The 15,043-nt window shown below is 43.0% G+C and overlaps 1 protein-coding gene across 1 annotated transcript in view; it reads left to right on the top strand.

Moving 5' to 3' along the window:
- EXOC4 (exocyst complex component 4) overlaps window positions 1–15,043 on the top strand; it is a 375,161-nt gene that overhangs the window by 352,893 nt on the left and 7,225 nt on the right. The gene's annotated exons all lie outside the window — the stretch shown is intronic.

Below are 15,043 nucleotides of genomic sequence, written 5' to 3'. Positions count from 1 at the left end.
GAACCTCTGAAGCAGTCATCAAACCATAGAATCATTTGAGTTGGAAGGGAATCTTGAAGGCCATCTAGTCCAACTCCCCTGCGGTGAACAGGGACATCTACAGCTCCATCAGGTTGCTCAAAGTCCTGCTCAATATCTCCAAGGATGGAGCATCCACCACCTCTCTGGGCAGCCTGTGTCACTGCCTCATCCCCCTTATTGTAAAAAAACTTCCTTATATCCAATCTAAATCTGCCCTGTTCTAGTTTGAGGCCATTTCCCCTTGACCTATCAGAATAAACCCTACTAAAAAGTCTGACCTCTTTAGATACTGAAAGGGCAGTGGTCAGCTGGGTCCAAGAAATAGTCAAAAGAAGAGCCTAGAACTTGCAATGGAAGGCTTGTAAGCTCAGATGACAAAAGTTTTGCATGACACTCAGCTATGACCCTCTGCCAACATTGGTGTCACCATTTGGCCATCACTCTTGGATACTGAATTACTGGAGAAGCACGACTCCCTTAGAGGAAGGCAAGTAGATATGACTGAGTGCCTCATTTACTTGGGCTCTCATATGGGGAATGATCTCATTATTGGATTAGTCTTTTCATAATAACATTGACGTGGGGAAGTTATGAATGCTGAGGCCTGGGGGACTGAGAAGAGAGTGAAAGCAATAGATCCATTACTAATTCTCCAGGGAATAAAGTTCCCAAATTGAATCTTTCCTTTTTAAAATGCTTTTTTTTTAATTTTTTTTCATTATTATTTTTTTCCCTGATCTGTTGAAATGTTAAGTAAATTACCCCAGTTTTTTGGCAGGCAGAGCAGGGCTTGATCATATGCTGACTGAAACTGGCACCCAACTAATGAAATGCTGACCGAGTGCTGTTGGAGGCTGGCGCGGTGCTGGCCATTTTCCGATGGGCCTTTGCAATCTGAGTTGAACAACCACAGATCTGTGACTTGTAGTGCTGCATAATTTGACATGGGGCTTGAAGGGAAGGGTGAGAAGGGAATGCATTTCCTCCCTTCTGATCTTGCTTGATGGATGGTTTGCCATGCAAGCAGTTCTTGCAGCATCATGCACACATACACTGTGTGGGCTACACAGCATGTGGATTTTCCCCTGCACCATTTGAGATGCTGAGTACCATCACTGAGAGCTCACTGAGATACCTGTTGTGCACAGCAGCATGAGTTGCCATGCAGATTTCTTCCCATAATACAAATTCAACAACTTGTTCCTGGCTGGTCTTCTTTTTTTGTGGTGTTTTCTTTTAGCTTTCTTGACTGCATTGCTTCCCTCTTTCTTTTGGGGCAGACTTCTGTAATGTAGAGAATATGTTTTATTCTTTTGTTCTTCAGATGGCTCCTGAATACTCATTATCTGGATTACCCTTTTACATATACAAGGTTATCTTTGTGCATCTGAACCCTGCCCTGCTCACCTGAATATACAATTACCTGAGCAAGTCCTCACATTACCCCAGGGACTCCAGTTACTAAGGTCTATTCCAACTATAAAATAAACATAACCATTCACACCCCAGAAGCATAAAATAGCATCAGTGTAGGATAAAAGTGATTTGTGCTTCTGTGATCTCTCATATAGGAATCTGTAAATGCTTCATGCAGTGGCTGACTACCAGTTTTGCCTTTTTAAAGGTGGGAAGTGGAGAGCGAGTGGTTATTTCACATACAGAAGCAATAGCAGAGTTGCAGAAGAAATAGGAGGAGAAGGAATGGCCTCAAGTTGTGCCAAGGGATGTTCAGGTGGATATTAGGAGAAACTTCTTCTCCAAATGAGTGGTGATGCATTGGAACACATTGCCCAGGGAGTGGTAGAGTCACTGTCCCTGGAGGTGTTCAAGAATATGGAGATGTGGCACTGAGGGACATAGTTGGTGGGCAACAGTACCATGGAGTGGGGAGAATCTGTTTCAGATGGGTTTTGCTTTGAGATTCTCCTTTCAAGGTGGAGTGAGGCAGGGAAACTCTCTGCAGAGCATCATAAAGCAGAGTTGGAGCACATTTCCAATGGAAAAAGAAGAAATTGCCAAGCTCTGTGAGCTGTGGGAAGGAGTATCTCCACCGCAAGAAGAAAGGGTAAAATAGACTGGTTCTGTCTGCTAAGGCATCACAAAAGGATGTGCATCAGTCACTGAGTTTCTTGCAAGTATGAATAAGGTTTTCCCTTATGTGTGTTCAGTATCTAGGCCAGCAGAAATGATGATTAGGACATCCCCAATTATATGAAATGAAAAGCAGTATTTTCTTTCTGTATATAGCATCTGGTCATAATCTGCAAAGTCTAGAATGTAGCATGGATTCTAAATACCTCCACATTCTGCAAGTTTCAGACCCAGATTTAGATTTATGCCACTACAAGCCTAGAGTTCAGTTTCAAATACAGACTCCAGTTCAGTTCTTTTCCTGTCTGTCTCCTTTACCTCCTCTCTATCCACCTGAAATACGGATTTTGAGTGGTGCTACTCTTCATTATTGGGTCTGAAAGTGTCCTTCATCCCTTCATAGTGAAGCAGAGGTGTCTGTACACCTCAGAGCGGATTAGAGGTTTCCCAGCTGCTGCCATTCAAGCTAACAGTTGCAGTGACTATCCATCCCAAAGGACCACCAACCTCTTTTCCTACTGCTGAAGACATTACCAGGGCCATTGGCTCTGACCAGGTCTCTCTGATAGGTGTGACACTCACATTGTCCCTGCTAGTTAATCCTGGCCACCTTGGAGGAGTCCCCAATGTAAAGGCACAGGGAGAAGGCATCATCTTGTCAGGCAGATTGGACAGGAATAAAGACTTGAAATGTAGCTCAGACACCTGAGATCAAATGTGTCTGTATACAAAGTCTGCTTGAATTTTTGCTGTTCACAAAAGAGAAACGACCTTTGCTTCCTCTCCCTGGCAAAATACAGCTGCAGCTACTGCTCTGACCCTGTTCCTTCATGCCCACATTCTCCCAGTGATGCTATGGTGTAAATGCTTGGATACTAACATCATCAGGGCAAACACTTTCCCTGTACCCATACAGCCACCAACAGATCAGGGGAGAGCTGCATCACTTCTTATACTGATTTGGGTGCTCAATATTTTGAGTTCCTTTCCTGCAGCGACTGGCAGGCAGAGGATACTTTTGCTTATTATAGAGAGTTAGGAGGGATTTATGCCTCCTGCTCGATGTTGTCCCATACAAGTTGAATAAGCAATGACATGCTGCCATCTACTGGGTGCTGCAGAGGGTAAGGGAAGCCAGTGTTCCTTAGAGATCCCAGTGCTCTAACTCCTTTTCATTGTCAGATATTATTTCTCTTCCTGAATTTTGTCTCGATGTGTACCTGAACTTGTGCACGTTGAATCCCAGGTTAAGCAGATTGGAACCTGGATCCCCTTGATTCATTGGCAAACTGCTTTTCTGCTCTCAGGTCCCTTTGCAGTACTTCTCCACTACCTCTCTTCACTTGTAGTTCAGAACTGGACAGCATTCGAAGTAACGGATTTGGGCCATTTAAGATTATTTTGTTTGAATAAACCTCACAAAACTTGGGTATGAAGCACCATAATATTAATCGCTGAGTAAGGGCTAAGACTTAGAGGCATAGAGCTGCAGGCACAAGAGCAAAATAGCTGAGGTCTACCTGTGGACAAGGAGCAGCCATTGCCTAAAATCCTGGGTCCCTGTTGACCTAAGTCATCACCTCTTCTCCATGTCACAGAAAGGAACTTTGGTTCTGAAGTACAACAGAGCCAGTTCCATCATGAAAGAGAACAACTCTCAATCTCCCAAACTGATGGGTTTTAAGATTTGGGGTGGAATTTCAGCACATGTGAAATGTTCTTTCCCTGCATGGCAGTGACAGCAAATGTCTGGAAAGTGTGCATAGCTCCCAGTACTGGGTAAGTGCACACATACCTATCCTATAAGGTCTTATTAGGGCTGGACTGCTGTATGGATTGATCCCCTTTGGTAAAAAAATCAGCTACTAATGGGATATTCTGGCACTTAGGAGTAGACAGGCTGGTCTCTGACCCATCCCTCTTGGTTCAGAGTTAGAGAGAAAAGCTCTTGTTCATAAAAACTATGTATGTGTTAGTCTGGAAGAACTCTCCTCACTTTGTAGCCCAATGTGGTCAGTGCCGTGGAAGGTGAAACTCACCAATAATTTCTAATGTGGATCCTAAGAAAACCCATCTGTATGGAGGAGCCAGAAGCAGAACAGGCTCTGGAAGAAAAGCTTTTCTTCACTGACAGTGTGGGAAAGATGTGTTATCTCCATCTCAATGCTGGACTCATGTTGTGTATCTGTGGAGCATGCCCTCATTTTGGTTTTGCTGTTTTTAATTAACAAAGCTGCTTTAGTTTTCAATTAAGGACTTGCTTACAACAAAATCTGTATTTTCTTTTCCTTTCTTTTCTCCCTTGTTTTCTCCCCCCTGTAGTTTCCACTGAGCTTTGATCTCAGTGCAGGTTTAATTAGCTGTAATTAGTGGTTTCACTGCATTAACCAAAAATCCCAACTATAAAGGATTAAAAACATCCCTCAGCTTGATGACTCCCTGCCCTTTCTCCCATTCTTCTCCTGCTTTGGGAGATCAGAGTCTGCATCTCCATATGGTCCTTCACCAGATGGGTGCTGCTGGGTGATGCCCCATGCATCCCAATCAGCCACCCAACTACACGTACATTAAAACTATGCTGGAACAAATCACCCATCCACTGCGTTTTATTTTTAGTTAAATCTGCAGCTGCTATGAGTTTTAGTAAGGCATCAATTTATGCCTTTGTGACATTTTGTAGAGATGCTTCTTGGGGTTTCTGACTCTGCAATACAGTACATTTGCAATAAGGTGCCAGCTCAAGACTGTGAGACTGGAGATCACAGATGGATCCCTGTTCATTGTGAGTCAAGTATTTCTAGTTAGCACATCTGCGTCAAAACCAGGTGTTTCAATCTCGTGCATGTACTCCATCTTCTTGTAGGGCCAGGAACCAAAAGATTCTTTATCCTTTCCTCAGATTAAGTTGACAGTTGGACTGGATGAAGTCTATTCCAGCCTTAATGGTTTGATTATCTTCCCATCTCATAGCATCCTGATGGACATCAGATGAGAATAGATCCAAAGACCTCCAATTTGTCCAAAGTACTCTTCCCATCTCAAAAACTACCCCCGAGATACATTCAGTTTTATTACCTGTGCAAAACATCTAGGTTGTGGGTGGTGATTGTGTATTACTCCGTAATGCCATCTTCCCATTCTTTTGGTTATGTCAGCATAGCAGGCACTGATGCAACGCAGTAAATTAGAGAGGGGAAATGATCCAGCTTGGGGAGAAGGGATATATTTTGCTTTTTACATCATTTTTTCCTCATTTTTGGCAGGATCAGCTCCCTGGTCTGGTTCACAGCAGGCCTTGCAAACAGCTGTGCTGGCACAATCGAAGGAGAGGGAACAAACAAAGAAATGAGGTGTAATGCTCTGAAATGATAATATCCCTGAAAATGGAACTTCGCCTTAAATTAAGTTATTAGGTGTGAATGAGAGAATTGCTGTAGGTAGCACCAGAGATGCAGCAGGAGGAACAAACACATCCTTGTGCAGACAGCATTATTACTCTTCCCTCCCCATCTTTGGCCTTGCTCCAGCCTAAGGATGGACAACTTTTGTTCTCAAGTCTGCTGAGCAGCAGTTTTCTTATTCACTGTGTGTATATATGGGAAATGCCTTGCCTGCTGCTCTTTCTTCCCATCAGAAAAAAGTCCAAGATGGTGATTTGCCAGCTGTTCAGAAGCAAAGGACCTGACTCATGGGGGGTGACATTTCTCCTGTTTGTCCTTAAGTAATTTTCGCATAACGAGAGCACTTGAGCACATGAAGATGGAAAGAAAGTGGCTGGAACCACCGGGTAATGTCAAAATGTCCCTCCCTTTCCTTTGGTGGCTGTGTGGATTATGAATTCCTCAAGGAAGGGGTTTTGCTAGCTTTGTAATTAAAACACTCACCAGGCATTTTGCAGGCCCTAGAACACTCATGTCCAGCAAGGCATCCAAGCCTAAACTTTCAGATTTATGCATTGACCCACCGAGCTGGTAAATACTTGCTCTCTAACTAAAGATCCACCACAGTCATGTCACTGTCAGAGCTGGTTATCCTCAATGCTTACAGTGAGTGGTGAGAAGTGAGCACCTTTAGGGTGTGATTCTCTAAACTGCTTTAAACCATTTGAAATGAGATGCAGGGCCACCTCAGCACTGCCCAAGCCAGGAGGTGGCTTTGCAGATGTGCACATCGATCCATAAGCACCCTTGGGAGGATTTACACCAGGTAGCAGCCCCCTATTAAAGAGATTTAGGGGTCTGAAATTGTTTGGCACTTCCTACGTCCCCAATGTCCAAACGTCGTGATGTACAAAATCCCACAATATCCCCCCTTTGCTGGTATCGCTCCATATAGCAGAAGCATCTTAAAATACCCATTGTGTGCTGGAAGGTGACGGTCCTGCCCGGGCTTTCCACTGTTGACTCAACATTGAATTTTGATCAGCCATTTCTCTTTTTCCCGGAGGTGCTTTTAATCTTCACACTGTAACCTTTAAAGATAGAGGTTTTAGCGGCCTCTGTAATGATTTTCATGTGGTTGTTTGAGTTGCTCCAAGTAAAGAGATTAATTCAATTTTCCTACGCTGGAAATGGACTGAAAAACAGAAGAGACTTCATTGACTTTCTCGGCTTGGTTCTTGGTGTGTTAGTGAAGCAATCAATGGAGGTGAACTTCTCAGGCAGCCAAAGCCTGCATTCACATTTCCAGGGACACAAGCTCAGGAAGATGCAAATAAACACTTTTAAGAAGCGTTTTTGGCTCTTAGACTTGGCCACGGCGCGTTCCCATTCTGCATTAACAGCATCAGGATATATTCTCCTGGAAATGAATTACAAATTCCTCATTTATCCCTGAGGTGACAGTCTTTTGCTGATATGTGGTTTCTTGAGACTAATAAGTTTTGAATGTCGCTGGGAAAAGAAAAAAAAAAATCAAAGTAATTACTTTATGTTCCCAAGCTCCTTATTTGTGTAGGTGCATGTGTGTTTATCTCTTTCTGTCATGCTGCATTGCTAATGGTAATTAAAGGGAAAGGATTTTTCTTCATAGAAGTTTTTTTTTCTTGTTACTTTTTACCTTTAGTGACTTTGGCCTCCCTGGAAATACTGACCAGTTACATGTAGAGCTGCAGCCACTTCAATGTACATTCAGGAAATTTTGGCTGTCCAACTGGAACTGGGTTGTTTTGTTTATGTACAAAGCCTTTGACACTTTCTCCTACAGTATTCTCTTGGAGAAGCTGGAGTCTGTGCCTTGGATATATACACCCTTTGTTGGGTGGATGGCCAGGCCCAGAGAGTGGTGGTGAATGGAGTTAAGCCCAGCTGGCAACCGGTCATGAGTGGTGTTCCCTAGGGGTTGATATTGGGTCCCATCCTGTTTAATATCTTTATTGGTGATGTGAGTGAGGAAATGGAATAGTGAGGAAATGGAATAGTGAGGAAATGGAGTGCACCCTCAGTGAGTTTGCAAATGGCACCAAGTTGGGGAAAGTGTAGGTCTATCTGAGGGTAGGAAAGCCCTGCAGAAGGGATCTGGACGGGAAGGGAATTGAGATTGTTCAATTTAGAGAAGAGGATCAGGGGAGACTTCATTGCCCTCTACAACTCCCTGAAATGAGGTTGTGGTGAGGTGAGGGTCAGCTTCTTCTCCCAGGTAAGAGTGATAGGGTGAGAGATAATGGCCTTAAGGCGCATCAGGGGTGATTCAGGTTGGATTTTAAGAAGAGCTTCTGTGAAGGAGTGGTTGGGCATTGGAAGAGGCTGCCCAGGGAAGTGGTTGAGTTGCCATCCCTGTAGATGTTGAAGAACTGTGGAGATACGATACATTATGGACATGGTTTAATGGGCAGTATTGATAGCAGGTGAACAGTTGGACTAGATGATCTTAGAGGTCTTTTCCAACTTCAGTGATTCTGTGATTCAACTTAGAGTGGGTGTTGATTTTCTTTGCAGACCAGGTTTTGAAAGCACATCCTGTAGGTGTGAGTCTTGGTATCCAGGGCCTTGTTGGTGCTTCTTGCAAGTCGTGGAGTACTTATCAGTGTCTGCTTTCTCTTGGGCTACATAGAATTCAGTAGTGTAGGTGTTTGCAGAAAAACACAGCATTGTAGGTTGTCAGCAATAATATGGTGTGTGTTAAACACGTGCTTGTGACTCCCTGATAAATAAGTAGTCTTCAAACCAGGGCTCAGACTAGCTTAAGACATCAAAACTACACCCCCACCACAAGATTCGGAAAGTACCACAGTTAATGTGGCCTTTCTTATCCCATAGAAGTGCATAACACACGTGGTACCCCACTGGCTTTAGCCATAAAGGGGTAGAAAGACTTTATGTGTGCATAGACAGCAATTTTATTTGCCTGCATTGGTTTGCCATAGGAACATTTTACCAGTCCTCTTCTGCTAGAATCCCAGGGCCTTCTCTCTCCTGCTCCCCTTGGTTCCCTGATCTTCCAGAGCCTCACAGCGGCCGTGTTTCTCGAAGACTTGATCACTGTAAATGTAGAAAGAGCTGCCCATGACCCACCTGCAATGCAGAAATGCAGAAAGCAACAGAAATCATGTTGATCCTCATGCCAGACCTGACGATCCTTGTTGATCAGCAAGGATGATGAGGCATCCACAACTTCTCTTCCATCCCTTGTTGAAGACCTCAGCATTTCTTCATTCCTGCATCACTGTGGCACATCCCTGATACTGCCTGGCAATGCTTGTTGTCCTGACTCGCATGGTGGTGGCAGATGGCTGTCATTCAAATGGTGTGACTGTCACCTATTGGGTATGCTGCACGGAGTAGCACAGCTCCCCTGCAGAGCAAACACATGCTGGTTTTTAATTTAAGACACAAGCAGAGTGGCTGAAAAGGAGACATGGGCTTGTAAAGCTGGGCTTGTTTAGCTTGGAGAAGGGAAGGCTCCCAGGTGACCTCATTGTAGCCTTCCTTGAAGGCAGAGCATAAATAGGAGAGGGTATGACTGTTTACATGGGTTGATGGGAGAATGGGGAATGGATTATACTGAGACAGGGGTGGTTTAGGTTAGAGATTAAGAGGAAGTTTTTCACCCAGAGAGTGGTGACGCACTGGAATTTATGATGATTCTATTCTACGACACTGCTTAGGATAGGTCTGTGTGAGACAAAAAAAGGCAAGGAAAGGAGGGACGATCAGTATGGAAAGAACAGCCTTCCCAGACATTTGTCTGCAACTGATAAAAAGGTAAATATTGGATTGTCAGCTTGAAATGCATCTCTATTGCCTAGCTGCAACCTGCAAATGGAAGCAATTAAGAAAATGCTCTGCCTTTTTCACAGTAGGCTGCTTCTTTCTAGCACAAGCCCCACAGATAGAAAGACACACGCAAGTCCTTAAGTAGCAGATTGGTTTACCCTGTCAGTCAGATCTCATTAGAAACTGCATTGCTTCATACCCAGTAATCTGCTCAGAAGCCGCAGATATTGGTGCAGTGTGATACATTGGTAAGAATTGCCACTCATCACTTTTCCATGCACTGAAGTCGTATCTTTTGCAGGGGGTTTCTCTCTTAGTTGGATTGAGCCAGGGAGAAGAGTGTACCTGCAGGCACCCAGGAATCAGAAATGCTTCACCTGGAAGGTGTACCAGTTGGCAGGGCATGGCTAATAGGGGAAGAAAATGGTGAAGAAATGGCCAGCTCTGGAAAGGGTGGTTGTCAGAGTTACATTGGATCGAGCTGGCCAGGGAGCTGGTAGAGTCATCATCCCTGGGGGTGTTCAAGAAACAGGGAGATGTGGCACAGAGTGACACTGCTTAGTGGGCAGTGATGGACTGATGGTTGTATCTATGATTCTATGATTCCATGGTAGTCACACTCAGCTGCTTTAGGACTCAACACATAGAACCATACAATCATAAAGGTTGTAAAAGACCTCTAAGATCATCAAGCCCAACCATCCACCTACCACCAATATTGCCCTCTAACCATGTCCCTGCCAAGGGACCACTGACCAGTATACAAAGAAGCCACAGCCTCACACAGAGACCACCAATGAGACCGTCTCCTGGCTTTGGGCTCTAATAATGTTCTTACAGGCTTGAATTTGCCTCATATGAGGACAAGTTGCCTTGCTGCAGCCTTGGCTCATGGAAGAGCAGCTCCAGGTCATCACTGAACTCTTCAAGTTCATACAACAACATCCTATTTTTTATATTCTGCTGCCTTAGTGGCTTTCATCGTGACCTGTCCCAGAAAAGCAGTGGTCCATGTGAGCTGTATTTTGGTTTGATTGTCATAACCACCCTCTGGCTTCCAACCTATGAGACAAAAAATGCTGATCGCAAAGGGAAGCTGTGATTTTTACAGCTAAATCAGGAAAGAACTAAGTAAACTGAGAGACAGTTCTTCAGCTGCAAAAGGTGACTGGCTCCAGGGCACAGAAACCCACAGGGGGAAAGCTCCTGTCTGCCCAAGGTCCTGTGGTGAGGCTGACATTAAAAATTCTGACTCAAATGAAGGAAACACGGAGTTAAGGAGGGTGAATTATTGATCGAGTGCAACTATTACCATATCTGACAGATGGAGACTGTCTGAGAACGTTTTGCAGAGTGGCATCTGCACTGTGCCTGATTGGCATCCCTGAACTTTCACACGTCAGATGCAGGGTATCAACACACAAACTCTGATGCAGCAATTAAATCTGTCCTGTAATGAACCTGGGCTCGATAGCCAAGTGAAATCCATGCACTCACTTGAAGATGGAAAGTCTTAACTCTTGTATTTTAAGAAGATATTAAAACATTTACATCCAGACCGCTGTGTTTGAATCTACACTTATGATGCCTGCATACACGGATCTGTATCACTTTCAGGAAATGATCTGCAGTGTGTCATCTCTTACTTGGGTTTTATTGAAGGCTGTAAATCTTGCCTTGTATTCTACAATTTGTATTCCAGATTTGAGATCAACTAGTGCATAAAGGGTATAAAATTCAGATGGCATGTCATGTCATGGACTCTTAGGATCATTAAGGTTGAAAAAGACCTCTAAGACCACTTATTCCAACCATTTACAACCCACCAATATTGCCCACTAAGTGTCATTTAAATGCACTGACATCTAAAGCTGAAGTTGGTCCCTCTGGTGCATATAGAAGTCATACATCAAAGATGGATTCCACATTGTGTTGTTTTGTGTGCAAAAACGGAGAGAAAAAGAAAAGAGGTGCAAATAATAGCAAGTTCCATGCTTTCGTGAGGAACAGCTTGTATTATGAAGAAGCAATATGTAAAATGCATCATTTTATAATAAGATTCAGTGTCTTCGTGTTCTCGGTTGTTTTCTTAAGCCCAACGCAACTTGGTAAATGATTGTATTTTTATTTTTTTTTTGCAATCTGTTAACTGCTTGGCACGCTGCGTGAGATTTATTCTGCCTTCACTTATAGCATGCAAATGGGCAGATTCTCAGAATCACCAGGAAAAAGCGCTTTTTGTCTCTGGAGGACTTTTAAAGGTTGAGAGTCATGGTGAAGCTGGTCCTGCTGGGAGGTTACCAGCATGGAAATGGCTTTTACTGGCTTGTATCAGGTTGGATATTGAGAAAAAAAAGGTACCATTGGAAAGAGTTGTAGAAGAAGCTGCCCAGGGAGATGGTGGAGTTGTCACCTTTGTAGGTGTTCAGGAAGCATGGAGATGTGGCACTGAGGGACACGGTTAGTAGACATGGTGTGGAGGGGTTGAGGATTGGACTGGATGATCTTAGGGGTCTTTTCTAACCTTAATGATTATGTTATCCTATGATATCCAGCCTGTTGTGCGCACAAAGGGCTTCAGCCTGACCTTCATGTCAACAGACTTTCATTTTCTCAACCATAAAACAACCTTTTCATAAAACAGAGACGTGCTGTAAATGGTATTTAAGTGCTTTGAGATACACAAATAGAACTAAAAGAGAAAGTGAGTGAATTAATACAAAAATTTACAGGTCCAGTGTTCACAGCAGATTTCTTTCAATACTGTGGAGGTTTTGTACGGTGAGAAGTTGCATTTCAGGAATGAGATAAAATTAATGATTCAGAGTGATTTCTCTGGTTTGGATGGCTGTGAGGTCCTTGTTTCCATGGAGCCATCATCATTTTGCAGTGAGATCATGACTTTTGCAGCTTGCTCCTAAAGAACAAGGAGAGAAGACGAGCAGACCTGGAGATAGAAACCACAGCCATAGCTATGGGTTTTACCACGCACTGGCATTGCCTTGACGATGGTTTCATCATACATTCTAATGATTTCTGCTGCTTAGCAAAAAATATTCTGGTGTGGATCTGTAGGCTTAAGAAGTTGAGGATGTTGAAGGTAAAATTTCACTAAGAATAACCAGAAGAGGCCACAGTTGTGCTGCACACACAGCACAACTTTCACTCACACTCTGGGGTGAGCAAATGTTCCTCCTTTCAGGAGTGGCAGACTTGAAAAGAAGCAGTGCCTTAGAGAAGCTGTGACTTTCCCCCTCTTTTGCCCCAGGCACATTAGAGAAGGAGAAACAATTTAAACCAAAAATATTGCTTCAAGAGCAAATGAGTAACAGCTGACCATAAATACATCCAGCTTGTAAATCTGAAGCTTTCCAAGTGTCAGAGTTATTGAGAACTGGCATATTAGGTGTGATGAGATGTTCATTGTGGGCAGTGGCCAACAAAAAAGGTTTGGAGAAGAATGCCGAAGCTTTTAAGCTTTAAATCCTTCACTGAGGAGACACATAGGTAAAGTCCCCAGCTTCTGAACATCTAAAAATCTGGTATTAAATCCACATTGGTTGCCTGGTTTCTTTATAATAACCAACCCCCATATAGCACTTCAACTTGGTATAACTATAGTGTAGAATGAATTGGCTTCACACCATTCCTTTTCCATTTAGAGGGGGGAGATCATTGCCCTCAACACCTTTAGGTCATAACTCATTGCTGATGATCCCATGGGTAGGATTAGAGGCTGGTGCATGGCTTAATTATCTTGTTTGAATCATCCCAGTGTTCAAGAGGCATCTGGATAGGGAGCTAGGAGATATGGTTTAGTGGTTTTCTGTAGGTATGATAAAGGGAGGATGGTTGGACTAGATGATCTTTTAAGTCCTTTCCAACCTTGTTATTCTATGATTCTGTGATAGATCTTGCCCAGTGTTGAGCAAGTGGGAATCCATACACTGGGTATTAAAAAAAAACTTAGAAAGAGTGATGAGGCATTGGAATAAGGTGCCAGGGAGGTGGTAGAGTCTCCCTAGCTGGAGGTGTACATGAAAAAAGTAGATGTGGCACTGAAGGACATGGCATAGTGGGCATGGGTTGGTGGTTGGGCTGGATGATCTTAGTAGTCTGTTCTAACTTTAATGTTTATATGATTCTGTTCTTCTGTGCTTTGTGCTTTCTCAATCACAGAGGTTTCTAGGCTGGCATAAGTTAATGGATGGTTCTAGCAGGAGAAAACTCAATAGTTAACAAACAAATGATAACACGAAACGCTATTTCTTAACTCTTGAAGCTACTACAGCATCCAAACCCAATGGATAAAGATGGCAAGAAAAAAGAAAACATAAAGAGGAGTTTTCAAGGATTTTTGGCAGTTTGCCTCACCCCAGTGAGTGGTTCAAGCCTCTTTTGAAGCACCGAGGGTCAACCTCAGCCTCCTACAGGCAGATATTGGCTTGGTGGACCTCACAGTTCACGTGTTACATCCTGTTCTGCCTAGCAAGCAGATGTGTCCTTCACCCATCGGTAACTACCAAACATTCCCCTTTGTATTAAAAATCAGCACACATGCACCACTGAACATCTCCCCCATTACAACATTGGGGTGTTTTTTTTAATCTGGTTCCAAGCCACTTCATCCTAAATAAAACTGGCTGTTGGGTTTGGTTGTTTTTTTTATTTGTTGTGGGCTTTTTTTTTTCCCTCACATTAATGGTTGTTCCCAAAGGGTAGCTAAAATTATATTATATTTTTGCTGACCGGAGCAATCTTTGCAGTAGTTTCCATCGAACTGCTGACACTCTCTTCTTTAGGGCTACATTCATTTTCACATCTCCTCTCATTTATGCATGAGGCAAGGGGAAAAATTGTTTAATATTCTTTATAAACGGGCATATGGTATAGATAATTTTTTTTTCTTTTTACTGTATGCAGTAAAAATGCAAATGCGTGTAGCTTATTTGCAAATGCTGGCATTAATAACTGATATTTGAGCAGGCTGGATTAGCACTTCTACTGATATACTAAAAAGATTTTTTCCAATCATTTGCACACTCAAAATCAATTTTAATACAACATGAAAATTGAATTTAATTTTTTTATTATTATTATTTAAAATTGCATTTATCTGCTTGAACCATTAAATTTACTATTTAATATGTACTTCCCAGCTCACTTGGTTAGAATTTCATTGCTCTTTATCTGTATAAATTTAATTAGCCTTGATATCATCAGTATATTATAGAACTAATTAAAGATTTAGATAAGTGCTGAGGGTGCTTATTTAATACCCCGTAAAGTTCCATTTGGAGAGTGGGAAATTCTGTCCTTCCTAGTAGCAGCCAGGATGGAGCTACAAGGAGCGCCTCAGACATTGTTTTTGAGAAATATCATTTAATGGGTTCTAATGGATTTATCCTTCCTTTGAAAAAGCCGTGTAATTACCGTGTATCCCTGCACAGCGTGAGGGTGGCTGCTGTCTTGTAGGGAATGGTTTGTAAATGATCCAGGCGTGCGTTCCCATCCACGATGACGCCGTCTGATGCAGAGATCCCCATGGACCACGTGTCCCACCAGGGCATGGAGCCCCAAGGCACAAGGGACAATCTATGGGAAGAAGGGAATATTAACAACAACAAAAGAGATAGTTATGTAATGCATGTCTTTACATCGCAGCCCTGATTTGTGCCTTTATTAAGGGCTGCGATTTGTGGAGATACCACATGGAG

Source organism: Coturnix japonica, chromosome 1, assembly GCF_054131305.1.
Source record: "Coturnix japonica strain WE chromosome 1, WE-NBRP24, whole genome shotgun sequence".
Classification (NCBI taxonomy): domain Eukaryota; kingdom Metazoa; phylum Chordata; class Aves; order Galliformes; family Phasianidae; genus Coturnix; species Coturnix japonica.
This window is presented reverse-complemented; position numbering and strand designations above follow the sequence as displayed.